At 44.2% G+C, this 26,652-nt stretch overlaps 1 protein-coding gene across 2 annotated transcripts in view; it reads left to right on the top strand.

Annotated features, from left to right (window-relative positions):
• PLXNB2 (plexin B2) overlaps nucleotides 1–26,652 on the top strand; it is a 445,494-nt gene that overhangs the window by 45,264 nt on the left and 373,578 nt on the right. The gene's annotated exons all lie outside the window — the stretch shown is intronic.

Here is a 26,652-nt window from a genome sequence, read left to right on the forward strand (position 1 = left end):
CGACCGGCTGCCGCCGCCGCCATTGCAATAAAAGAAAAAAAAAACGCCCCCGTGATAGGCTACGTGACGATTAACGTAGCCTATCATGGCTAGATCTGCAAAGTCAGCCATGATAGGCTACGTAAATCGTCACGTAGCCTATCACGGGTGACTTAAAAAAAAAAAAAGCACATACGGATAATGGCGGCCCCCATAGGGAGCCGCCATTCCCGTTCCTTATTTGGTTGCTGTAGTCTACGTAAAGATTTATGTAGACTACGGTGAAAATAAGGGCAACGCTACAGCCGCCGCCATTTGCGTCCCTGCTAGCCAGTGGCCGGATGTCCGGCTGCTGGCGGAGCCGGCCGGTGGCTCCGCTGAATCGCTGCGGAGCACAGCTGGCCAGCCATGATTCCGGGGGGGGGGAGGAACGGAGTGCCTCCCCCCCCGGCGAGGATTCCGGGGGGAGGGACGGAATGCCTCCCCCTCAACCATAAACAGAATCTGTGAAAGGTAAGTGCCTTTCGTACATCCCTACCTTCAGCCAGGGTGTGAGGAAGATCCCCCCCCCTCTGATTCTTCCCCCGCAAAGCCTAGCGGCATCTGTGGTGCCTCATTCTTGGGAGGAGCTCCTTCACTCTGCACAGGCTCAGGATGCTTTTGTTCGCACAAAAGTGGAGGAATTAGGGCTAGCCTCTGCCCCCCCCACTCTACCCCCTTCTTTTTGCAAGGTGGCCTGCTTTACCATTCGGGTCGGGTCTATGTGTCTTGTAGACCCCTCCGCGAGAAGGTCCTCCATCAGTGCCACGACTCCCCCACCACTGGGCATTTTGGCGTCGCCAAGACCCTGCACATAGTGACAAGGGATTTTTGGTGGCCCTGTGTGTGTTGGGACGTCAAGACCTATGTCGCCTCCTGCCCAACCTGCCAGTGGGCGAAGGCCTCCTCAGGCAAGCCCACAGGCTTGCTTCACCCCCTGCCTACCCCATCAGGACCTTGGAAACTGCTCTCCCTTGACTTCATCACTGACTTGCCTCCCTCACACGGTAAGACCACTATTCTGATGGTGGTGGATTTGTTTTCTAAGATGGCCCATTTCATCCCCTGTTCTGGGTTGCCCACAGCCAGGGAGACGGCGGAGCTGTTTTCCGGCTCCGCGGATGGCCCGAGGGTCTCATTTCAGATAGGGGCCCCCAATTCACTGCCCATTTCCAGAGGGAGCTACTTGGGCTTCTCCATGTGATGCTCCGTCTTTCCTCCGCCCACCGTCTGCAGACGGACGGTCAGACAGAGTGCACCAATGCAACTCTGGAGCAATATTTGCGCTGTTATGTCAATTACCAGCAAGATAACTGGTTTTCCTTGCTGCCTCTCGCAGAATTTGCTTATAACAATGCCTGCCTTGCTTCCACCCTCCAAACTCCATTTTTTGCCAATTTTGGTTACCACCCCAAGGCCTTCCCGTCCACCCTCTTCGGTGCCGGCGGCCCATGACTTTTTAGAGGAGTTGCGAGCGGTACACCACCTCTTACGGGAATCCCTCGAGCAAGCCAAGACAGCCTACAAGGCCTCTGCGGACCGACGGCGCCAGCTGTGTCCATCTCTGCAACTGGGGGACTGGGTTTGGTTGTCCACCCAATACCTCCCCTCTCACTCGCCCACAAGGAAGCTTGCACCTTGCCGCACGGGGCCTTTCCAGATAACGGCCCAGATTAACCCTGTTGTTTTTCGCCTGGCTCTCCCCCCTTCCATGAAGATCCATCCTGTTTTTCATTGGTCCTTGCTTTCCCCCCGGTTTCTGGCGACCCTCATCACTCGGTCGGTTTCCCGCCATCGCCACTGCTGGTGGAGGGGGAGGAGAAGTTTGAGGTTGCGGAGATTCTGGACTCCTGCCTTTCTCGTAGCCGCCTGCAATATATGGTGGACTGGAAGGGGTATGGGCCAGATGAGCGAACCTGGGAACCCGCGGAAAATGTGCATGCTCCATTGCTGCTGAGACACTTCCACCAGCTGTACCCCCACAAACCCGGGGCCGCAGGGGAGGAGCACGAGGGGGGGCTCATGGGAGTGGGGATGATGTCAGGGTGGACACTGAGCCCATAGAATCCCAGAGTAGTTCTGATTCTGAGGTGGAGCAGCCGCTCCTGGGAGAGGAGCGCGCTCATCCTTCCCAGCACCAACAGCTGGCAGAGATTCCTCCCACTGGCATTCCTGACATAGATAGCGGTTCCAGGAGTGAGAGAGCGCGGGAAGAGGGCTTGCTGAATGTGCGACGCCAACGCAGGGAGCGGCGCCAAATGGGAGGGCGCGGAAAGGAAGCGTAGTGCCCGGTTGGTGTGCAAGCAACAGTTGCGCCCAGAGAGTCCAAGGGAGAAGGGGAGGGACTCTCCCTAGCCCATAAGTTCAGGGTCTGCCAGTGATTCTCCTTCAAACGAGGACCAACTGTTCCAACTGAGGGCATAGATACTCTGCTGCTCATAGCTAGTCGCTAATAGTTGAGTTGTTAAGTTGAAAAAAAGGAATAAAGCTTTGAAAAGAATCCCTTTGTCTGTGTCTGGACTTGGCTACTGGATTAGACTGAAAGAGGCCGCCAAGGAGCCCTTGACAGCTTGATCTCAACTTCACTTTAGACCCTGCTTTGGACTGCCTCTCTTCCTGACTGGTAACATTGTGTTTCTGACCTCTGCCTGCCTTTTGACCTTGCTGTATGGATTTGTCCCATAGATTGCCACAGGAGTGAGCCTGACCTGCATCACAACAAACACCTTGCTGGTAAAATAGAAACTGGAAGTATGTAACCATGGTTAAGTTTACTTGGAACCTTTATAAATGTCCATAGGATTTTCTAAATCAGTAGCATGGGCTGATTCTGAGCAAAGATCTCAGACCAAATTGTCCTTCGAAGTGGGATGTTTGCGTCTCCGAACTTGGAGGCGATGATCTATCCAGTATAGGCCAGTAGAAGCATGGAGGGGATCATTCCCTCCATGCTTCTCCTGCCCTGCATTATCAGCTAGACAGCTGATCTAGTTCCTGCCCTCCCCGCCCTGGAACACCCCTTTTTGGCTACTGCGCACTCCTCTTGTGAGCACAGAGCACAGGGCTGTCTAGAGGCCATAGGATTGCTCCCTTAATGTTTTTTAATGGGCCTGAGTGAGTCTATGGACCCATGATTTTGTATTTTAAATGAAAGAATTTGAATTACCAGACTTTATTATCTGCTTCTTGTTGACTGGAGTGTATTCATACTGTATTCAAAAAGTGATTTATTTCTAATATTCTGATGTGATACTATATACCATCTTGAATATCCTTATTTTCATTTTTATTCAGAGAAACTGTGTGGTTGCTCTACCATTCTTGTGTTTCTGGTTAAAATTACTTGGGGTATAGAAATCACCTAATTCTGTAGCAGGGGTGGGCAGGATCTGGATCTACTTGTAGATTTCTGAATGATTTGCTATAGGCTAGCAAAGGTTTCTTACTCCCACTTGTTTAATTATAGCAGTAAAGTGTGTGTGTGTCCTGCTTCTAAATTATACTGCTGAAATGAATATGCTTGGGGTAAATCCAGGAGTCAATTTGTGTGTGTGTAAGGACTGTAAGGTCCAATCAGTTCTGCTACTGAAAACTTAATTCATGGGGTCAGAATTCTTTAATTCTAAGTTTATCTTTTGCACAAGGTTCTGGCTGGTGGATCTCAGGTTTCTAGTAAAAAAACCCCAAATAGATCCCACAAGTCTGAGGTCTGCCCGGACCTACTGTAAACACACTGGGTAGTGCTTAAATATTCTTTGGTATGTAATAATGAAATGAAGAATGTGTGAGAAACCCAATTCCAATGAAGTGTTTCTTTCATCTCCCACTATGTGAACATGACAGGTATAGCTCTCATCTTGCACTTACCAGGAGATGTTACTTAGTTTGAGGTAAAATGGAAAATAAGGAGTGGGGACTTGTTCCTCAGAAACACTGGGAGGGTACTTAACTATCATTAGGGAAGGTACCCCTTGGCTCTACCCCTTGGCTCAAGCGAAAATAAATACTCCACGTTGACATGTGAGCATTTGGTCAGTTGCAGAGGCCAGGAAAAGGCCAAATATCTGATTGTCACTTTTAATGGCTCTCCAGAAATCCCATGCTCTTGCCATTAGAACCCCTGGGGTCTACTTGCTATGTATTATTCCCTCTAGGGTCTGCATCAATCTGCAAAGACAGTATTGTATTCTCCTTCTTGGTTATAATTCACACTTAGATTTATCCTTTCTGGCAAGGTGGCATTAGCCTACAGCGAACTGTTAATGTGAGTAATGCATCCTATGACATTGTGAGTGGGGCTATAGGGTAGTATCCAACTGTATCCCAGCACTAACGCTAATGACATTGTGCTAGTGTAAACCAGCAGTTGCACAATGTAATTAGTGCTTGTGAGGACAATGGGGAAAAGTAGTAATTCGCTGCTGAAATTTGGTACCAACAACAAATTTTGGTGGCAAATCACAGCTTTTCCCCATTGCCTTAACAAGCACTACTGAGATTGCACAAGTGTTGGTTTATGCTAGTGCAACCTCTCTAGCGCTAGCACTGGGGCACAGTTGGACATTCCCCATAATATTACCATGCTGTTTCTTCCCTGCATCCTTCCACCAAATCTTGCTTCAGCAGAAGCAAGTTCTCTATATGTGTGTCCACCCATCTTCAGGCATGGGTGCAACTCTTTTCTGTAGCATTGTTTTACTAAAATAATGAGAAAGTGGCCTTCAGTGGTTTTTAACTACTAGAAAGCTTAAGTTGCTGTGAAAAATTGGCTGCTGGAGCAAGGTTATCATTAGCATGCAGAATGTAAACAAAAGATCTCTTTAACTGGTCATTTATGCACAATGTAGTTGTCAGCCATCCAGAAGGAAGAGTTTAACTCCTCTGTCAAAGCTTCTCCCTATCTTCAAATCTTTTGTCAGCTGTCAAGCAGATAAATTGCTCTGCAAGAACTGTTTCCATAGTGGTTGTCATGTTCTAGAGTTGCTTGCCTTTTCATAGGGTGGCAGGAAAGGAGAGAAGGGCTTGAGGTGAAGAACAGGAAAAGGGGGGAAATTACTGTTTGTTACAAGATGTGTGTCTTGCTATTGACAGTTTTGTTTGCATTTCTACTTACAGAATGCTGGCTTTTCAGTCATTAATTTGGTATTCTTTATAAAGATCAATATTGGCTCTGTTCCTCTTGCTTTTCCCTTGATCAGCTGTAATCCAAAGCCCATGTTGTGCTCATAGGCCTATCAGTGCTGTCAGTTCTCTTAATGTTTCCTTGATGATGATCAATGGCTCACATTTAATAATCCTAAGGCAGTCAGATGGGGGGGGGGATCCTTTTGAAGCTTTTAATGCTTTGACTGGTGTGTGTGTGTGTGTGTGTGTAAGCCATCAAATACATAAACCTATGTATACGAGGGGTTGGCACATATGAAATGCTTCATGAAAGATTATAGAATCAGTAACTTGCCTGGTCTTTAGTGCCAGGTTGTCCTCTCTGGTTATAAGCTCAGCATTAAAAGGTCACCAGGCAGAATTCATTGTGTTTGCAAGACACGTGAATGTATTTTTTTCTCTCTCAGCTGCCTGTTCCATAAGGAATTAAAAAGCTCTTAATGCAGACTGATGTAGCTTCCTTAGGTAGCGTTTTCCAGTATAGTGTGTTTTTCTTGGCCTACCTCATTGTGGGATGGGTTAGAAAGTGGCCAGCCAAACTCGAGCCTACTTAGTCAGCAGTGGCCTATGAGTACAGATTGTATTGGGGCTCTATAAAAAGAACTTTCCTGTGTGAAATGTGATCTTTCTCCTTTCAAGAGTGGTAGCTTCAAGTTGGCCATGCTTAGTACTGGCACGTTTGTTGGTTTTAACTGTAGTTGAATGGATGAATTATGACATCCTAAGGGGAGAACTCCTGACCTCTGTGGACTGGGGGATAAATTTTGATGGCAGTGCTTATTTTTCTGTAATTTATTTATTTATTTATTTATTTATTTAATTTCTATACCGCCCAATAGCCGAAGCTCTCTGGGCGGTTCACAAAAATTAAAACCAAACAGCACACAATAAAACAATTTAAAATATATAGAACATTAAAACCACAATATAACAATACAACCACAATAAAACCTAGCAGCAGTGCAGGAGTTTAAAATACAGATTTAAAACAGCAAAGATAAAAATTTAGAAAGCTAAAATGCTAAAATGCCTGGGAAAATAAAAAGGTCTTCACCTGGTGCCGAAAGGAATACAATGTAGGCGCCAGGCAAACCTCACTAGGGAGCTCATTCCAGAGCTGGGGTGCCACAGCAGAAAAAGCCCTCCTCCTAGTAGCCACCCGCCTCACTTCCTTTGGCAGGGGCTCACGGAGAAGGGCCGCTGATGATGATCTTAAGGTCTGGGCAGGCACATATGGGAGGAGGTGATCCTTCAGGTAACCTGGCCCCAAGCTGTTAAGGGCTTTGAATGCTAACACCAGCACTTTGAATCGGGCCCGGAAATGGACTGACAGCCAGTGCAGCTGGAAAAGTACTGGCATAATATGAGCTCGCAGGCCAGTCCCTGTTAACAATCTTGCTGCCCTATTTTGGACCAGCTGAAGTTTCCGGACCGTTTTCAAAGGCAGCCCCACGTATAACGCATTGCAGTAATCCAGACAAGAAGTTATCTGAGCATGGATAACTGTAGCTAGGCTATCTCTGTCCAGATAAGGGGATAGTTGGTATACCAGCCTAAGCTGATAAAAAGTGCTCTGTGCCACTGAGTTCACCTGTGCCTCAAGTGACAGTTCTGGATCCAAGAGCACCCCCAAACTATGAACCTGATCCTTTAGGGGGAGTGCAACCCCCTCCAGAACAGGTTGAATATCACCTAGCCGGGCAGACGAACCACCCACTAACAGTACCTCCGTCTTGTCTGGATTAAGTTTCAGTTTATTAGCCCTCATCCAGTCCATTACCATGCCCAGGCACTGATTCAGAACAGCCACTGCCTCACCTGGTTTTGATGAGAAAGAGAGGTAGAGCTGGGTGTCATCTGCATATTGATGGCACCTCAGCCCACACCTCCGGATAACCTCCCCCAGCGGTTTCATGTAGATGTTAAACAGCATGGGGGATAAAATAGAGCCCTGTGGAACCCCATGGTACAATTGCCATGGCACAGAGCAATAATCCCCCAGCACCACCTTCTGGAATCGGCCATCCAAGTAGGAGCGGAACCACTGTAGTGCAGTGCCTCCAACTCCTAACCCAGACAATCTATCCAGAAGGATACCATGGTCGATGGTATCGAAAGCCGCTGAGAGGTCCAGGAGAATCAACAGGGTCGCACTCCCCCTGTCCCTCTCCTGGCAGAGGTCATCCCACAGGGCGACCAAGGCAGTTTCTGTTCCAAAACCAGGCCGGAAGCCCGATTGAAATGGATCTAGATAATCCGTTTCATTCAAGAGTGCCTGGAGCTGTCCTACAACCACCCGCTCAAGCACCTTGCCCAGGAAGGGGATGTTGGCCACTGGCCTATAATTGTTAACATCCTCTGTGTCCAGGTTAGGCTTTTTCAGGAGTGGTCTAATTACTGCCTCTTTTAAAGCGGCAGGCACCACTCCCTCTCTCAAGGAGGAATTTACAACCTCCTGGACCCAGCCGGACAACCCCTCCTTGTTTGATTTAATAAGCCATGAAGGGCAAGGGTCAAGCACACAAATGGTCGATCGGACTTGGCCAAGCACCTTGTCCGCATCCTCAGGCCTCAGTAACTGAAACTCATCCAATAAAACTGGACCAGATGGTGCTCTGAACGCCTCTACCAATGGAACTGCATGAATCGTGGTGTCCAATTCATGACGAATCTGAGCGACTTTATCCTCAAAGTGCTGTGCAAACTTGTCACAGCGTGCTACCGAGGATTCCACCGTCTCTTTCCCTGGCCCAGAATGTAACAGGCTGCGAACCACTCGGAAAAGCTCCGCTGGATGACACTGAGAAGATGCAATGCTGGTGGAAAAGAACTGTCTCTTTGCCACCCTCACCGCCACAGAGTAGGCTTGATAGTGGGCTCTTACCTGTGTTCGGTCAGACTCAGCACGAGTTTTCCTCCACCTGCATTCTAGCCATCTCCCCTCTTGCTTCATTCCCCTCAGCTCAGGTGTATACCAAGGAGCTGGCTGGGCTCTGCTCAGAGGGAGAGGGTGCTTGGGCGTGATCGTGTCAACCGCCTGAGTCATCTCTGCATTCCACAGAGCAACCTGGGCTTCGACAGGGGCACCAGCCATACCAGCAGGAAAATCCCCCAGAGCCCTCTGGAATCCATCGGAATCCATTAATCTCCGGGGGCGGACTATTTTAATAGGTCCCCCACCCTTGCAGAGGGGGAAGGCCGCCAGGAGTCTAAACCTCAGCAGGAAGTGATCTGACCATGACAAAGGGACAGATGTTAATTCCTCCACTTTCAGATCACCATCCTCCTGCCCAGTCAAGAAAACCAGATCAAGCGTGTGTCCTTTTATATGCGTTGGGCCGATGACATGTTGGGACAGCCCCATGGTTGTCATGGCGGCCATGAAGTCCTGAGCCGCCCTGGATACAGCGGCCTCGGCATGGAAGTTGAGATCCCCCAGGACCATCATCCTAGGGGTCCTCAACACCAAGTCCGAGACCACCTCCGTCAGCTCAGGCAGGGAGTCTGATGGGCAGCGGGGTGGGCGGTACACCAACAGAATCCCTAATCTGTCCCGGGTACCCAACACAAGGTGCAAACACTCAAGATCTGCACTCGAATGAGCAGGAAGCCTGGAGAGGGAGATTGAATTCCTATAGACCACGGCAACCCCCCCTCCCCGACCCTCAAGTCGGTGTTGGTGCTGCACCGAGTACCCGGGAGGGCACAGCTGGGAGAGAGTGACCCCTCCCAGTTCCCCCACCCAGGTCTCAGTAATACATGCCAGGTCAGCCCCCTCATCCACAATCAAATCATGGATGAGGGAGATTTTATTTTGGGCTGACCTTGTATATGTACAAAGAATGCACTTCTATTTAAAGTCTGTGAAACTCTGGTGAGTGCTTTTAAATTGTGTCTACACATTATCAGTCAGCTTGGTAATAGAATATAGATAAGGGTTAAGCCATAAAGACAGTTTTACATAAGAGCAAAGGCTGGAGTAGAAAAGACCAATGGTCAACTCCACTATGGCAATTCCAATGTGACAGGCTTATAATGAAAGTAGTTATTCTCCAAACAATATGCTGCTATATTTAGTGCTGCTGCTCTGGACTGTTAATGCTGCTTTCTTCCTATTGGTTCAAGGTTTATAGTTGATTACTAAAAGGCTGTTATTGCGGCCTTTAGAAAGATGATTATACATAAAACTGACAGCGCTGCCTTGCTGGGGAATGCTTTTGAGGTATTGCATCTTGGCTGGCTGGGATGAGCCAGAGAGCCTACTGTCCATGAAACGATGTTAATGTATTGTATACCACCCTCTCCAAACATCTGCTCGTTGTATCCCAGTATGCACAGGAAGAACTTCATGCTGTTCCTGGGTGAGCCATGAGAGCCTGTCAAGATGTCCTCGGCTTCAGATCTAAGTTGGCTCATGAAGTCAGTGGCTATTTTATAGACCTTTACATTGGTTGTGTGAAATAACTCCTGCATTTTATGGGTTTGAGTTAAAACTAAAACTCTTGGATGGTTACTGCACCAGCTTTGTAAAGCAAGGGAAGGATTCTGTAGCAGGTATGGAAATTGTTGGGTAGAACTCCCCTGTCCAAATAGCTTATCTAAACATTTTGGGCATTGCCTAACTCACTTGGTGAGTAGACTTTGCTCTGTATGGCCTAATACATAGTGCCCACTTAGAGATTGTGGCCAAACTGGTTTCTAAGCATTAAAACAGAAATTGCATAAAACTTCTATTTGGGTCATAATGAGAAAAGAGAGCCCCTTTTTATATGAAATTGAATTCAAATGCAAGTGCTGCTTGAATAGCAGGGGGTGATAAGAGGGAGGGGAAGAAGAAGCAATGTGTAAACTGCTCTGCAAGAGAATGAGCTTGGTAGAAGTGATTTCTGCCATTCTGTCAAATGTTGTACATTTCAAACTAATCTTCCTGTATTTATACATAAGATTCCTTGGTATGACAGACAGACAGCTCTTTCATTGATGGCATAATCAAAGCACGTCAGTTTTGTCTCATCATGTCTCCATTAATCAGAAAAAGAAAATTACAGGTATAATTTTTTTCTCATGACGTTTGCCTGTTTTTATATTAGAAAAAACTGAGTAGCAAAAATATTGCATAGAAAGTAGGTTTTAAAAGACATGTGTATGTGTGTTTTGGTGGAAGACTTTCAGTTCTGCCAATAAGCTAGCCTTCTAGTGAAATAACTATAATATAAATGATGGAAAGCTCTTAACTTCACAGACTCTTGACATAGATGAACCCACCAATTTTAAAAATCCTATTTATTTGTGTATTCTGTTTCTTGAACTCATTTTGTTGCAGATGGAAGAATGAAAAGCCCCGGGTGTGATCACATTTTTTTGACTTCTTGAAGATTATTCAAACTACAATACCATAATTGGATCTGTAAACATTTTATGTTGATGGCATTTAAATTATTGATGTAAATTTCAAGGTTAAACAGTTTGGGTTGTTAAAAATAAAATCCTGTTAGTGTCCTACGGTATTTAGATTCCCCCCCCCCCCGAATGTACAGATTCTATACGATTTATAGGAAAATACCAGCCATGCTGCTTAGCAAGGCTCTGTAGCAGCCATATCGGGGGTCAGACTGAGTAGCCTCATGCAGTATCATGCTTCATGTTCTTGCTGAGCTCTTGCTGTCTGAAATATATGTTTGTAAGCTGAGGAGACACAGGAATTCCTTACCTTGTCAACAAAGGCTAAGGTCAGCATAGAATTGCATATCATGTTCCTGTTCTTTGCTTATTGTATATTTTGTTCTCTGCTGTTCTCTTCTGTTCTCTGCTTATCATGGCTACCCTATAACCCAGTTCTTGTATTATAAACAATGGTGCTAGGAGAAGAAATGTTGAGGACTGCAACCCCACACGGGAGGGAGAGGAGGAGTCATTTCCTATGTGTCACAATATCTATAAAAACAATGTGCTGATGTAAATTGGGGCTTCTGGCTCTTTGGAAATGATTCCAGCCTTAAGCCCACGTGTTAAATAAAGAAACTCTTTTTCCTTCACTCCGTGGTCCCTCTGACTCTGAGTTCTGCAACATAAATGGTGCCGTGACTCGGATGTGGCAGGCTCTGAGCCAGACGGGTGGCAGTTGCCTGCTCTTAATCGCCGCACTGGGAGGGAGAGCTCGGCGCATGCCTCCCTTTCTTGGCGCCACCGAACTTTTTGTCAGGTAAACGGGAGAGGGCCTGCGCCGGGATTGCCCAAACGGCAGCAAGCAGCAAGAGAACCTTGGGAAGCGGAGGAAGGAACTTGAGCCCTGCCTGTATCTCAGCTGCAATTGAGTTGAAACCCACATTGGAAGCCTTCAGGAGAAAGGCAAGTATATGGAATAAAAGAGGGCCCCGCCTTTAGGGAGAAAGGCCACTGGGCAGAAAAAAAGAGGGCCCCACCTTATGAAGAAGGTCAGTGTTGGTATACGTATACAAAAAGAACGTACTCCTTGTGGGTAGAAGGGGGGCCTGATCACACCCCCGAGCGGGCGCCAGTACTCAGCCGGCCAGTACTCAGCAGGAAGCTGGGGAAGCCGCTCTCCGCTCTAGTGAAAAGTGGGAGAGTGGGTGGCAGGGACATATGAATGAAGTGATGAAAATTGATAATTGTGTGAGTGGCTACTGCAGTTTCTGTAGCATACCGTTGACCATCCGGGTGCCCAGGCCAGTAGCAAAGTGTGTGGTGTGAAATTCCTTTTTTGTCGGTCAGTGAGACCCCTTACTCGCTGACCAATCCCCTTCCCTCTTTGTGTCTGTCTTCATCTTAAGAGGGAGGCTATGGGAGGTGGGGGAAGCAAGACTTGCACCCCCTTGAGATGTATGTTAAAAAAAAAAGGAAAAAGATTTTTTTTTAAAGGATTCAGAATAGAGAGGAAACAGCAAAAAAGCTCAAGGCCGAGCTGAGACAAAAACAAGAACAAGAACTGAGGCTGTTAATCAGAGAAATGTTGCAGGACAGCCTGGCTTTTAACGAAGCGTGGGAGCGTGGGAGTGTGAGGCCGAAGAAGTAGCTGTTAGCCTAGCGCGCCGAAAGGGGGGGGCAGGAAAATTGCCCACAACGTTCTGAGTTGTGCAACATCATCATCTCGCCTAATTGAGATAAAATCTCTAAGAAATGGAAACTGAAAATGAAGACCCAGAAGATGAAGGCGCAAAATGGAGAATAAAGGTGAAGAATCAGCCCCCAGGGCACAGGCTAGACCCCTCTTCGAGTGGAAAGTGTGCCATAGGACGGTCCCAAGGCAGAATGAAGCGGAGAGACCACGTTGAAGATCTCTGTCAAGGTAACCGTGTTTAGCTTTGAACTGTGTTAGAATTGCATAGAGCCTGTAGCTACTGACCATCAGCTATATGATTTCTGAAGAGCGTAACCATTAAGCTTTTGCCGTGGGATTCCCTGCAATGAAGAAATCTCACTGATTTGAGTGTCCAGTGTTACACTGCCTGAGTGTGTGTGCTGAAGAGACCGAGAAACCAGACAGCATGTTCCTGGCCAAGCCAAAATCACGCTACTACCATGCTCCTGGAAGCTGCAATAAACTGTGTAAGCTGGGAGACCCAACCTGATTGAGAAGAAAAGAAGATATTGGAGTAACTGTCTTGAAAAACAGTGAGATCTGTGTAGCTGGCTGGCTGACGCTGTCAGTGATGTTACAACTTTAAATTAAGACTGTTTTCCTGTTTGAGACCCCAGCAAAGAAAGCTGACCCAAGTTATTTGTTGCCCGTGCCAAAGCAAAGATTTAGCTGCCCTGCACCTCATCCTGTCCTATTTTAAGCTTGGGATTTACAAATACAAACAAACCGAGAAGCTTGCCTTTGAAGTCCTGCAAATCACCCCACCGCCTCCCCAAAGAAGATTAATGGCTGCCTGAAAATGCAAGTATAAAGCGATGCCCATCACCCCCCAGCGTCCTGAGTTTTGGCACTTTGCTTTCGTGTACCAGGTTAAAAGAAAAAAGAAAAAGAGTAAGTTTTTACAATGTCTGTGAGAACCTGACAGAAGTAGAATAAAATTTACAGAGGAGTTGCCCAGGTTAAAGCATCACGGCTAGAGAGCTGAGCTGTGCCGCTCTGTTTAGACAGAGGCCTTGCTAAAAAGTTAAAGGCCCTTGTCTGTCAGAAGGGGTGTAGGCCACACTTCCCCTTTTTAAACTGATGCAAAAGTGGGGAGCCTTTGCTGGAAACATCTTATCTTCATTGCCCAGAGCCTTCTCTGTTTGCCTCCATCATTGTCTGGGCTTTTTAGAGACACTCTGCACATGGACTAAAATTTTAAATTGTCAAAGACTTGCCATGGACAGTGCTGTGAAGCTTTTGATAAACTTGAACTCTCATCGCTGTAGACCGTGTGTCTGTGTTTGTAGTCAGCTCAGTGTACAGCAGGCTGAGTTTGATCTATGACATTTAGATTTCCTTCTGCTAAAATTCATGCAGCAGAGTTGCCGATGCAAAAATGGTGACCTAGAACTCTTTGCGTGTGTGAGTATGCCCATCCCTTAATTTTGATGGGCCCTGAGCTTTCAGCCAGAAGAGCGGTATGATTGCTGGATCTGCTCCATCATGCCTTACCATGCAAAAAGTGTTTTCCATTCATTGTGTTAAATTGCAAAAAAGTTTGTTGTGTATATTTTATGATTTCTTAAATATCATAAAATATATGTGATATTTGCAGATTAGTGTTAGTTGCAACTCCAAATGATACTGAGTGTGTGGTTCCCAATGGATGACAAGGAGAAAAGACAAAGTCAAGTAGAGAAAGACAGAGGCAAGTAGAAAAGACAGAAATAGAGAAAGTGGCAGACAGATAGAGAAGGGAGAAAAAAGAAGAAAGAAGAGGCAAGAAGCAAAGAGAAAGAACATTTGTAGAGAAGAAGCGTGGCCATAGTTGCCCCCAAGATGAATTAGAAGCAGCTGATTATGCCTAGAGCTTATTACCTGGGGTAAAGTAGCCACAATAATGTAACAGTTCTTTAAGATGAAGAAAATGTAACTAGAAGGAGAAGAAGAGCCTATCCCAAAAGTGTGTCATTGGGACTAGTGTAAGGCAGAAAGGTTTAAGTAAGTGAGTTTAACTTGAAAAAAGACAAATAAAGAGACAAGGCTGGTGCATAGAGAAGAAAGTTTTATGTAAAAAGTTTGAAATATGATCTGCAATACAGGCAGATCAGCAAGAAAAAGAAAGCAAAAGATAGGGAGAGAGATTTCTGTTCCCATACTAATAAATGAAAGTGTTATCAAGCACTTTGGGAAGCGAAGTCTGTTTACAGGAAGCTGTGCCTGAGAACCAAACACTTCTAGCCTATGCTGAAAATGCTTGCTAGTGTTGTGCTGCCTCATGGGTAACTTACGCCTGTGTGCTGTAAGTTACCAATAAAGTCTCCTTGTAAATAACCCCCCCCTGCTGGAATCCCAAAACACAAGCGGGGCTAGAGCGCCTCACCCAGTATCAAACCCTGCTGTTAGAAGCCATGAAGGCAGGTATGAAGAAGTCAGTTAATATGACCAAAGTGTCTGAAGTGCTGCAAGGTGCCACCGAGGCCCCAGAGCGTACTTAAAGTGTCCTTTAGATGCCTATCGCCAGTATACCCCCCTCGACCCAGAGGCCCAAGAAGACGTAGAAGAAATAGAAGAAGACCCGGCAGAGGTAGAAGATTCTTAAGAAAGAACCAGTGTGCCCAGTATAAACAAGATGGACATTGGTGGCATGAATGCCCAAATAAAATGAATCAAATACACAAAGGAAAAAACCAAAGGAGCCAGAACAGGCGAGAGAGAAGACAGCTTGAGAGGGGCCGTGACATTGACTGTGAGGGGCCGTGACATTGACTTCATGATTGACACTGGAGCGGCATCAAGAGCAAGCAAATGTTAGCCTTAAACAAGAAGTCCAAACACTGAGCAAAGTTCTTCAAGCCCAGCGTCGCTTTGTCTTAAAAAATAAGCCCCAATTCCCATCACAGAAGTTCATCCTTTCCAACCAAGAGTTAAAGTATGGGTTAAAGAGAGAAAAAAATAACCCTTTGACTCCCAGATGGAGAGGACTGAAAACATACTTTCCATCCCCGCAGCTATAAAAGTAGCTGGAGTTAAACCCTGGATACATTAGACACGAGTCAAGACAGCGAGAGGGGGGGAATAGACTATAAACAAAAATCCTTTGAAAGGATTTCTTTCCTTTTCAAAAATCCTTTAAAAATCATTCTGAAAAAGCAGTAAGAAGACTCAGGCTAGACCTTACTGTGGGCACACCTGGAGATTGTCCACCCTGCGTACGGTCAGACCTGCAACTGGAGAATTGAAGAAGCGTACTAGACCCTACTGCAGCTTGCCAGGTGAATAGCTGCCCAACGTACGGTCAGATCCCAAAGAAGATCAAACATGCATGTTGTAGTGTTAGTAATGTTGCATTGTGTTTCCTTAATAAGGTGCAAAGAGGGGGGGTCTGCCCCTAGAGAGGGAAATCTGTCCCTCAATTCGCTGATAATTACTGGCTTCACCTGGCTAACATCACGAGAGTAAAACATTTTTGTTTGCCAAGAGATATACCTGCAAACAGGTTTTTTTATCTTTTTCTCCTCCATCATTTAATTTGACTAATAATAGTAATGCTGTAGATGTTCAAATCAATAATCTGCATGCATAATATAGTGGCTGACATAACAATAAGGAAACAATTAGCTAAATTAGTTAACCCCTTGGCTTCCAGATCTTAGCTGGCTTAAGGCATTGTTCATCCTAATTCTACCAGTGTTGTTCATAGAGATACTGTTATGCCTTTGCATTCCTTGTCTTATGCGCTGTTTAACCAATCTGTTTTATGTCTCGGCTAGTAAAACTGCCGCCCTCTACGCTCTAATAGCTCAACAAGATAGTAAGTAAGAGGGTTGCTATAAGAGTCCTGTGTTATGCTTCGCAAACCAAAAATGTCTATTTGCGTAATAACATGCTATAATTGTAATGAAATTATGCATTTAAGGGGGGAATGTAGCAGCCATATCGGGGGTCAGACTAAGTAGCCTCATGCAGTCTCATGCTTCATGTTCTTGCTGAGCTCTTGCTCTCTGAAATATATGTTTGTAAGCTGACGAGACACAGGAATTTCTTATCTTGTCAACAAAGACTAAGGTCAGCGTAGAATTGCATATCATGTTCCTGTTCTTTGCTTATTGTATATTTTGTTCTCTGCTGTTCTCTTCTGTTCTCTGCTTATCATGGCTACCCTATAACCCAGTTCTTGTATTATAAACAATGGTGCTAGGAGAAGAAATGTTGAGGACTGCAACCCCACGCGGGAGGGGGAGGAGGAGCCGTTTCATATGTGTCACAATGTCTATAAAACCAATGTGCTGATGTATTTCGGGGCTTCTGGCTCTTTGGAAATGATTCCAGCCTTAAGCCCGCGCGTTAAATAAAGAAACTCTTTTTCCTTCACTCCGTGGTCTCTCTGACTCTGAGTTCTCCAACAGCTCAACAAAAATGCAGGAAGTGATCTGGCTGATATCTGTAATCAAGCTGAATATGAAGAGTTTTAGACCTATAGAATTCAACCTCCAGTCTCTCAGTGGAGTGGGATCTTCTTCAGTTGCCCAGTTTTGCCACATGACAAGCTACCACACTTTAAGGCTTGCTTCTTTTTAAATTATCAGAAAGGCTTTCTCTTTGTTGTCAGGTGCCTAAGAGGTTTGTAATACCTTGTTTTCCATGGGAGGTAGGACTGGATTGAATCAATCCAAGTAGAGTTCATTCATTTCCCATTAGCAGCTATATTACCGTACATTTAACTTTTAATGGAAGGATGGCTTTGGTATTTAAACTGTGGTTTCCCTGTTAAGCTTTTCTACTCCTTTGGGTGCTTTCCTCCCGTTCCTTGCACTTTTCTTGGTGTCAGAAGTGTGTGAAATGATGTGAAATGGTATGAAATTATTAGCCATAGCATTACTGTCTCTGAAAAACACAGTTTCTAAGCCAAGCCAAAAATCTATCTTCAAATCAAGCATATATCATAAAATTGAAATACGCCAGCCAAAGCTGGTTTCTAACAGGTTGATGAATCCTACTGAATCAGACTAGATGTCCTTTGTACATTTCATAGCTCTGCTCCTACCCCCCCCCCCAAAAAAAAAGTATTGCTTGACTCTGGAATTTGGAATAGTTCTACCAGTTTCTAACTTCCTGTCCAGCTGCATACCAGGATCTTTGGTGGGGACTAATGAGGACTAATGTACTGGCGGCACCTTTAAATCTGTCACTTCATGGATTAGCTACAATGCCGTTTCATTATTTTTAATGCAAAGTGAATGGTGATGTACCCTCCCATAGCTGGACACCAGACCTGAGGGACCAATTAGTTTATACCAGTTCAGCCATGGGGATACATGTTAATTTGGCAAGTGCTGTGTTATGGTAACTGCTGACTTACTTGAGTGGGTTTGTGAAGGAGGTTTGATTTACTCCAACACAAATGAAACTCTGTCTCCATTTAATAGTCTTTGGAGCAAGTTGCTTTTGCAGGGATTGGAAACCTTTTCAGCCTAAGGGTTGCATACATTTCCTGCATTAAGCAGGGGGTTGGACTCGATGGTCTTGTAGGCCCCTTCCAACCCTACTATTCTATGATTCTGTGTAAGCTTGGGGAGGCATGTGAGTGGTGGGTGTAGCCAAAGTCAAGCCAGGTGGGACTAAAGCAACATTGGGCTGGTTTATATGATTTCAGTGAGATAAATAAGCCACCACCCATGGATTATTTGTGGGCTGCTTCACCGTCAAACAAGCCATGTTGTCCAGCAAGCTGCACCAGCGAGGGTAATTAGGGAAATCTGGCTGGCATGAGCAGAAGGGTTAACAAGTCACTGTGGCTTGTTTACCATACCACAATTGTGTGAACCAGGTCAATAACTTCCCTTATTAACCATTTCCTCCCCAGCTGCCCCCTGTGACAATTAGTTTTATTTTTTTAAAGGTCCATTCACATGAATGGGGCCTTTTTCTAAAACTAATTGCCATTATTTTTGGAAGGTGGCAGCACGTGGGGAAGGGGGGGGGATAATCCTTCCCTCCCAGGTGCTGCCACCACTACCCTAGGCAGGCTGTTAACCTTAGACAAAAGGTCCTATGTGTGAGATTGGGACCTTTTTTGTAAGGCTGATTTCCAGCATGGGGTGGGAGACAGGGCTTAGGAGACAGGCCATGGGCTGGTTCCAAAGGCTCAGTGGGCTGTACCTGGCCTGTGACCTGGAGGTTCCCCACTCCTGCATGAGAGGAAGTTGCAGAAAGCAAACCTGTAGGAGGAAGAGAGAGGGGTTAAACTGTGCCTTGTTATATTCTGGTTCACTCTGCTATTCCATCAGAGATCAATAGTTATCTTATTATTATTTAAGGCTTAAACTGTTTTGACATTTCATTAAAAGGTATTACATCAGGATCTGATAAACATGAGAGTAGGTACACAGGCATTAGTCACTGCATACATGGTATAAGGAATTCCTTGGCACACCCAAGGTAGATGTGTTGAGTTGGTACAGTACTTGTCTGGCATTATGTTGGCATTTTCTTTGAATACCAATAGCAGTCCAATCTTTTTTTGAAAAACAACACCCTAAATACTTTTTGTATTTAAAATGAAATCATTTATTATTTGGACTTGTATAACTTTTTGATACATTATTCACATAATTAAAAAATATGAAGCCTTATCCAGTCTTTAATAGAGTTGATTACTTATTTGGGCATAGGAACAAAAGCTCTTGCATAAATGCATTCTTTTCCATATAGTGGCTCTCTCATACTGAGGGGACAGCTCTAGCCAGTGGGTGGTATCATTGGTCCATGGATTGTGCACAAGCACTAGTCTGTGACTGATGAAAATAGGTGTTCTAGTTCTACCTTGTATGAAAGCAAAGCTCATTATAGTAATTAGTAAGCAAGTAGTGCTAATAAGTGGTTTCTATGGTGTACAGTGACTGTCATGTTCTGGTGTGCTGAATTGGTTAGGGGGTTGGATTTCAACCTTGAGCACCATTTTTTGGCAGAAGAGTAGGATATAATATAAATAAACCTGAGAAATCTCCATTCTGTCATGACACCATGTGGCCTTAGGCTATTTGTGACCTAACCTACCTCAAAGGTTTTTGTGAAGATAAAATCAGAAGGATTGGAAAATTCTTACTTATGTGGCCCTGAACTTGTGGTATAGGACTGGGATCTAAATCTTTGGGCAGGCAGCATTATTGGTATATTTTCTCATATCAGTTTTTCAGAGAGTTGGCAGACGGATACAAATTTGCTATGTACGACTGAGGATAAAGTGGGGGGAAATAGATTCTCTGTCTGTTTAAGAGAATAGGGCGGGTGTGTAAGTTTCTGTGCCTCAGCTTCAATTTCTCATCTGTAAAATGGGGCAGTTGATTTAGAGGTCTGATTAGTGCCAAGGGTGGGGGGAGGGGTCTGTAATTTATGCCCTGGAGAAACTGCTGACCACAGTTGTCAGGGCTGAGTAAATTGCTTTTTCTGTTCTCCAGAGACCATTTTGCCCCAGCCAAATCTGCTCCCATTTTATCATCCAGCTATTTCATGAGTAATTGAAGGAACTGTTGAAACACTCCAAGAGGAAAATTCCAGTCCCTTGAATTGCTGCTGCAAATGATTAAATGTTGGAGTACGTTTTTAATACGTTTGAAAGTTATATATTCTTCAGTCGCTTGATGGATAGTATAAACTGTTAGATATGAAACATTTTCTGTGAATCAATTTTGTTTAGGTGTAGTAGGGACAGAGAAGAAGCAGGCAAATAGGTTTTATATACGTGTTCTGAAAGCAAAGCTTCATTACTGTGGTCTGCATAAATGTCGAGACCTGAAACCTATTTCCTAGTGTCTATATCTAGAATGTATGTTGCCTTGCACTGTATTAAGGTACTTCTGCTTGCATGCAAAGAGATGAGGGATGGTGATGGTTTGTACCTCTTAATTTCATATCTCCCCCTCCCCCCGCCGCCTCCAGTGGTGTTCCACACTATTTAATAAGGAATAGGTACCATTCCTGGGGTTCTGTATTCAGTCACTAATGTTGATTGAGGGCCAAAATACACATTATGCTAATTGTGTAGCATGTAGCTGAGGCTTGTCTTACATTTTACTCTTTTGTAAAGTGCGCATTACCCTGATTTGGACAGGACTATGGTGCTCAGGGAGGGTTGATTTAAACCATCCCCCACCCTAATTTTTCCTGACGTTTTTATGTTCATTTATTACATTTCTATTCTGCCCAAAGCTCTCTGGGTGGTTTACAAAGCCTAAAAACCTTAAAAATACAATATTGTAACAAATATAAAAACCATTTACATACAGCATAAAACAGTTTTTAACAATCAACAATAAGAAATGCCGGAAATCTGTTAAAAATCCTATTGAATGCTGTCAAATGCTTGAGGCTAGAGGAAGGTTTTAACCTGGTGCCAGTACAGACAGTATTGGTGCCAGGCGGGCATCACTGGGGAGATGAGTCCATGATTCGGGGGCCACCATTTGGAAAGCCCTCTCCCTTGTTGCCACCTTCTGAGCCTCTTAGAGGAGGGCCTCAGGGGTGGGCTCCAGTTTTCCCCCAAACACAAACATGTGGGGGGAGGTTTTGTTTTTTAAGTCTCCATTAGAATTCAAATGGCTATATCACCTATAACTATATAATGAAGTGGTGTAATCCTTTAACAGTAGTTTAGCACTGTGTCTGCAACAGGGTGCTAGAAGGGTGAGCAGTTTGTGTTATGTGAATTTCAGTATTCACCCCACCTCTTTATGGGAAAACAGGGCTTGCTAGGTCCTCAGCAAACATCCACTGTGTGACACATCAGTGAAACCAAACCTTCCAGTAGAAGGGAAATTGTTTTTGAACACTTGACAGCCAATTAGCTCAGTCGCATTAAAGCATAGCCCTCATTTTTATGCCTCTTTTGGGACACCTTGGAAATGCATTTCAAACTTTTATATCTTTCCCTGCGAAATTACCTAGAGGACTGTCTGATTATAATTTTTGGAGTCATTTGTAAAAGAGTAACACCTGCATGGCTTCTAAAATTGTACCTTATGATGGCACCAACCAGTAATTACTGTTCTGAGTCATTCTCTAATGCTCACTGCAGCTTCCTAGTAGGATTTAATTAAAATTCTGTGTCCTAATCTGGCAACGATCAAGTGTTAAGAGCCAAAGACATGTCTATGCTCATGTTACTTGGAATACATTGCTTTCTCTTTTAATTTGGCATCTTTCTACCTCATCATATCTTGGTCCCTCCCAAATATGCAACGTCATAATCACTTTTAGCTTATAGGAGAAGCTTATTAACAAGTTTATTGAGGATTGATGCATGATGTCAAATGTTGTTGTGAATGGTTAGTCTCATGTTGTCTTAATGGGCCATATAAATACTGACTTCGGGGCAATTGGCCATGTCCTGCTTTGGCCTGCACTTGTCCCCATCACCAGCTGCATCTCTCGGTACAAGAAATCTAGCCCAATTGTGTAATTAAAACAAATTATATGAATAAAACAAACTCATGGAAATGTATGCTATTTTAGTAAGACACCTGAGAAATTGGGCATATCTTAAACCATGCCAAAGACATGAATATAGATTGCTTATAGCAGGCTTAGGCAACTTATGCCCTCCAGAGGTTTTGGCCTCCAACTCCCATCAGCCCTAGCTAGCATAGCCAGTGGTGGGGGATGATGGAAGTTGTAGGCCAAAACATCCGGAGAACCACAAGTCCCGTCCCCCCCGCTGTATAGGTGGACACAATCCTGTTGAAGAAGTGGAATGAAAATTGAGCTAGTGCACTGCTGTAGCAAATAATGGCAAATAAGTACAGTGATTAAGGGTGCTGCAAGTTGTAATGCACAAAGGATTGCAACGGGTTATTCTGTGGAGAGGTAGGGGCCAAAGGTGGCTCTGCTGATCAGTGAGAGGTTTGGGACGTATCACAAGATTTAGATAATGTTTCCTTGCAAAGTAGGCTCTCTTCCCATAGTTTCCTGTTATGAAAACAAGCCTGCACGAATATCAGACTTGTGTGTTCCCCTCCCCTCTCCATTCAAGGAGGAGGAAAGCTTCCACTTTTGAACCAACCACAGTATCCTATTACATTTGAACTCTGAGAACTGTGGTTAATTCTAACTGTGGTTAGTTCAAACAAATCAGAATCAAACTGTATTCTGAGCCGAGTTGTCATGTCAGAAAACACCATAGATTGCCAAGAAAATGGTTTTCCTGTATAATTCTCTGAGATGCCAGCATAGAATTCGGTAAGTCTAAAGCGGCTTGTGGTTCCCAAAAATTGGATGACATAAAGATTCTCTCTTTAAGATGCTGGAGCTTGGATCATTATCCACACCAAGGTAGGTATACCAGATGGCCCAAAAGTAGGTACACAGTTGTTTAGAATGTTGATGGGAGGGGGAGAGAATGTGTGAGTAGAAGATGTGTGGGTGGAGTCAGAATGACAGTTGGGAAGAGTGAGTGTCAGGGAGTGACAGTTAAATCAGTTAAGTGTAGAGAGTGAGGGGAGTGAGGCCCTTAAGTAGGTATACAGTGGTTTAGTTATTTTTTTTTACTGATATTGTGAATGATGGTAGTGAACTTGAGTCAAGAACAAAGAAAGTGGATTCTAAAGCAATACTGGAAAGCTGAAAATGCCGAGCGGGTGCATACAGCGTGGCAAGAAGTATCTGACACTCCTCCACCAACATGTCTGACAATTTATCATCTTAGAGATAAATTTGAAGCAACAGGGGCAGTGGCTAATGCACCAAAATCTGGATGTCCTAGGACGTCTGTGACAGAGCAAAATGAGATGAGAGTCGCTCTGACATTTGTGAACAGTCCGAAAAAGTCCACATGACGTGCGCCTAAGGAGCTATCCTACCTAGAACGTCCTTGCAACACTTAATGCGTAAATTGAAATGGAAGCTGTACCGTCCAAGACTGTTACATGGTCTTCTGGAGGACGACCCAGACCATCGGTTGCAATTCTGTGAGATGATGCGTAACCAAATCTCTAACAAACCAGACCTCCTTCTTTTTTTTGAATATATTTTTATTTATTTTATCTTTATAAATGAAATAAACAATACCAAAATTACCAACAACCTGATCAATACTACAATTTACCAACAATACAATATTCTGATGAGGTCACCACAATAACAAAAAGAGAAGGGGAGGGAAGGAAAGGAAAAGGGAGGAGGAAAGGAAGTGAAGAAAAAAGAAGATTCTTTCCCCTTCCCTCCCCCTCTACCTGCCCTTTAAAGAATTAAGTTTAAACTCCAATACCACCCGGCCTCCGATGCCATTCCATTTTTAAAACTATATCTCTAACCTTAACAATCTTACCATTTAATAAACAACCTTACATTTCAATATCATATTATCAATCTTATATCAAAGAAACAGGTCTACAGTTCATTCCCAATAGCCTGTATTAATAATAATAATAATAATAATAATAATAAGAAATATAGTGTTATATAATAATAAAACTTAAGATAAACCTTCAACCATCAGTAATATATTTTATATATAAATGCATGTGCACAATTACTCTCAAACAATAAATTTAAATACAGCATACCATATCTATTTTGAAATAAAAAATATAAAAAGCAAGAAAAAAAGAAAGATGAAAGAATAAACGAATATATGTATAATCATTTATCTTCTGACCTAGCCTGGATCATGTAGAATAAGCACCAACAGTTAACAAAGCTTGTTTAAAGATTCCAGTTCCTGAGAGTGTAACAGAATTCTCACGCATTTCTACGTTCAGCCATGCCTCCGCCATTACATGATTTAGAAATTTCTTCATCTGACCTTCAGACACAATACAAAGTGTAGCAGGATATTTTAAGTAATATTGTAAGTTCATTTGTTTTGCTATATTTTTGGCTTTGATAAATTGCCTTCTTTTATTCGCCACCTCTTTGATGTAGTCTGGAAATAACATAACTTTATCTTGTTTCCAGGAAGGGCTTCCACCCTTTTTTGCCAAACGCAGGATATAATTCTTTGTGGAGACTTTTGCAAATTGGACTATGATTGTGTAATCAGTCCCTTTCGCATTTGGCACACGAAATGCCTGCTCAATATCAAGTAAATAATCAGATGGGATAGGGACCATCTCATGCAAAAGTTTATCCACATAAATAGACCATTTTACATCATTAGACAGATTTTTAATCCCAATAATACATACATTGGATTTCCTCGTGAAGGCCTCCAGTTGAGAAATTCTATCAGAGGCATTTTTAAAACAAATTTGTGTCATAGTTTCATTTCCTGCCACTCGGTCTTATAGCTCATTAATTGTCATGTCCATTTTTTGCCATGATATATTAATTAAATCTATAGCTCCTGGCAGGGCGGTGATGGAATTTTGGATTAAATCCAGTCTTTTGACTTGCTCCGTAAATTACGAAGATAAAGTCTTTATCAGAGTAAATAATTCCCCTATATCTTCTGTTTTCGAAACTTTTGACACAGAGGGTGCAGGGGGAGTTGATGCCGGCTCCTTTCTTTTCCTCGACGCAGGCATGTTTCTCTCAAACAGATCTTGCAGGTCCTCAGATGTTCTCAAATATTGTTAACATTTCTTAAATCATCCCTCAAAAGTTGTTGATATTTCTTAAAGCATATATTATTATGGAACACATCAGCCCTGTTTTCTCCTATGAAATAGGAGTCTCAGTACAGCTTTTTGCATTGGTAAAGCTCTGGAGAGATAATCCTGGAATCTAGCCCCCCACTATCTCGAGGGGGGTACTTTGCATAGAATCATAGAATAGTAGGGTTGGAAGGGGCCTACAAGGCCATCGAGTCCAACCCCCTGCTCAATGCAGGAATCCAAGTCAGAGCATCCCCGACAGATGGCTGTCCAGCCTCGTCTTGAACGCCTCCCGTGTGGGAGAGCCCACCACCTCCCTAGGTAATTGGTTCCATTATCGTATTGCTGTAACAGTCAGGAAGTTTTCCCTGATGTTCAGCCGGAATCTGGCTTCCTGTAACTTGAGCCCATTATTCCATGTCCTGCACTCTGGGATGATCAAGAAGAGATCCTGGCCTTCCTCTCTGTGACAACCTTTCAAGTACTTGAAGAGCTCTATCATATCTCCTCTTCTCAAGGCTAAACATGCCCAGTTCTTTCAGTCTCTCTTCACAGGGCTTTGTTTCCAGTCCCCTGATCATCTTTGTTGCCCTCCTCTGAACCCTGTCCAGTTTGTCTGCATCCTTCTTAAAGTGTGGTGCCCAGAACTGGACACAGTACTCCAGATGAGGCCTAACCAGTGCTGAGTAGAGGGGAACTAGTACTTCCCGGGATTTGGAAGCGATGCTTCTATTAATGCAGCCCAAAAGAGCATTTGCCTTTTTTGCAGCCACATCATATTGTTGGCTCATATTCAACTTGTGATCGACAACAATTCCAAGATCTTTCTCGCTTGTAGTGTTGTTGAGCCACGTATCCCCCATCTTGTAACTGTGCATTTGGTTTCTTTTTCCTAGGTGCAGAACTTGGCATTTATCCCTATGAAATGTCATTCTGTTGTTTTTTGTCCAGTGCTCCAGTCTATCCAGATCACGTTGAATTTTGTTTCTGTCTTCCAAAGTATTAGCTATCCCACCCAATTTTGTGTCATCAGCATTCCCTGCACCTCCTCCTCCAAGTCATTAATACAAATGTTGAAGAGCACTGGGCCCAGGACTGAGCCCTGTGTTACCCCAGTCGTTACGTCTCCCCAGTTTGAGAAGATGCTATTGATAAGCACTCTTTGAGTCCAATCCTGTAGCCAACTGTGGATCCACTGGATCGTTGTTTAATCTAGCCCACATTGAGCTAGTTTTCTCATCAGGATATCATGGGGCACTTTGTCGAAAGCTTTGCTGAAGTCGAGGTATATGATGTCTACAGCATTCCCATGGTCCACAAGGGAGGATACTTGGTCAAAAAATGAGATCAGTTTCGTCTGGCAGGACTTGTTTTTGACAAATCCAAGATGTTTTCTGCAAGATATTATCCAGATGTTGCCTTGCCCCCCTTTTAATTCCAGGGGACAATTAAAAGGTTTTTCAACCTTTTAAAAAGCTGCTTGAGAAAGCTCCCACGCTAGCGCCCATGGGATGCTACCAGAGCAACATTGTTTCCAACCGGAAGTCTCCATGAACCAGACCTTGTTGATAAGATCATCTAGTCAGATGAGGCTTCTTTCAAGTTGTCAGGCCACGTGAACAGGCATAACTGTGTGTATTGGGCAGATGAAAATCCTCATTTGACTGTCACATCTCAACTGAACCAGCCAGGCGTCACAGTGTGGGGTGAACTGTCCAGCAAAGGTGTTGTAGGACATGTTGTAGGAATGTTGCAATGTTGATGGAATACATTTCGAGCCCTTACGGGATTAAACAGTGT

Source organism: Heloderma suspectum, chromosome 7, assembly GCF_057233095.1.
Source record: "Heloderma suspectum isolate Gila_16-S chromosome 7, 16-S_ref, whole genome shotgun sequence".
NCBI classification, from domain to species: domain Eukaryota; kingdom Metazoa; phylum Chordata; class Lepidosauria; order Squamata; family Helodermatidae; genus Heloderma; species Heloderma suspectum.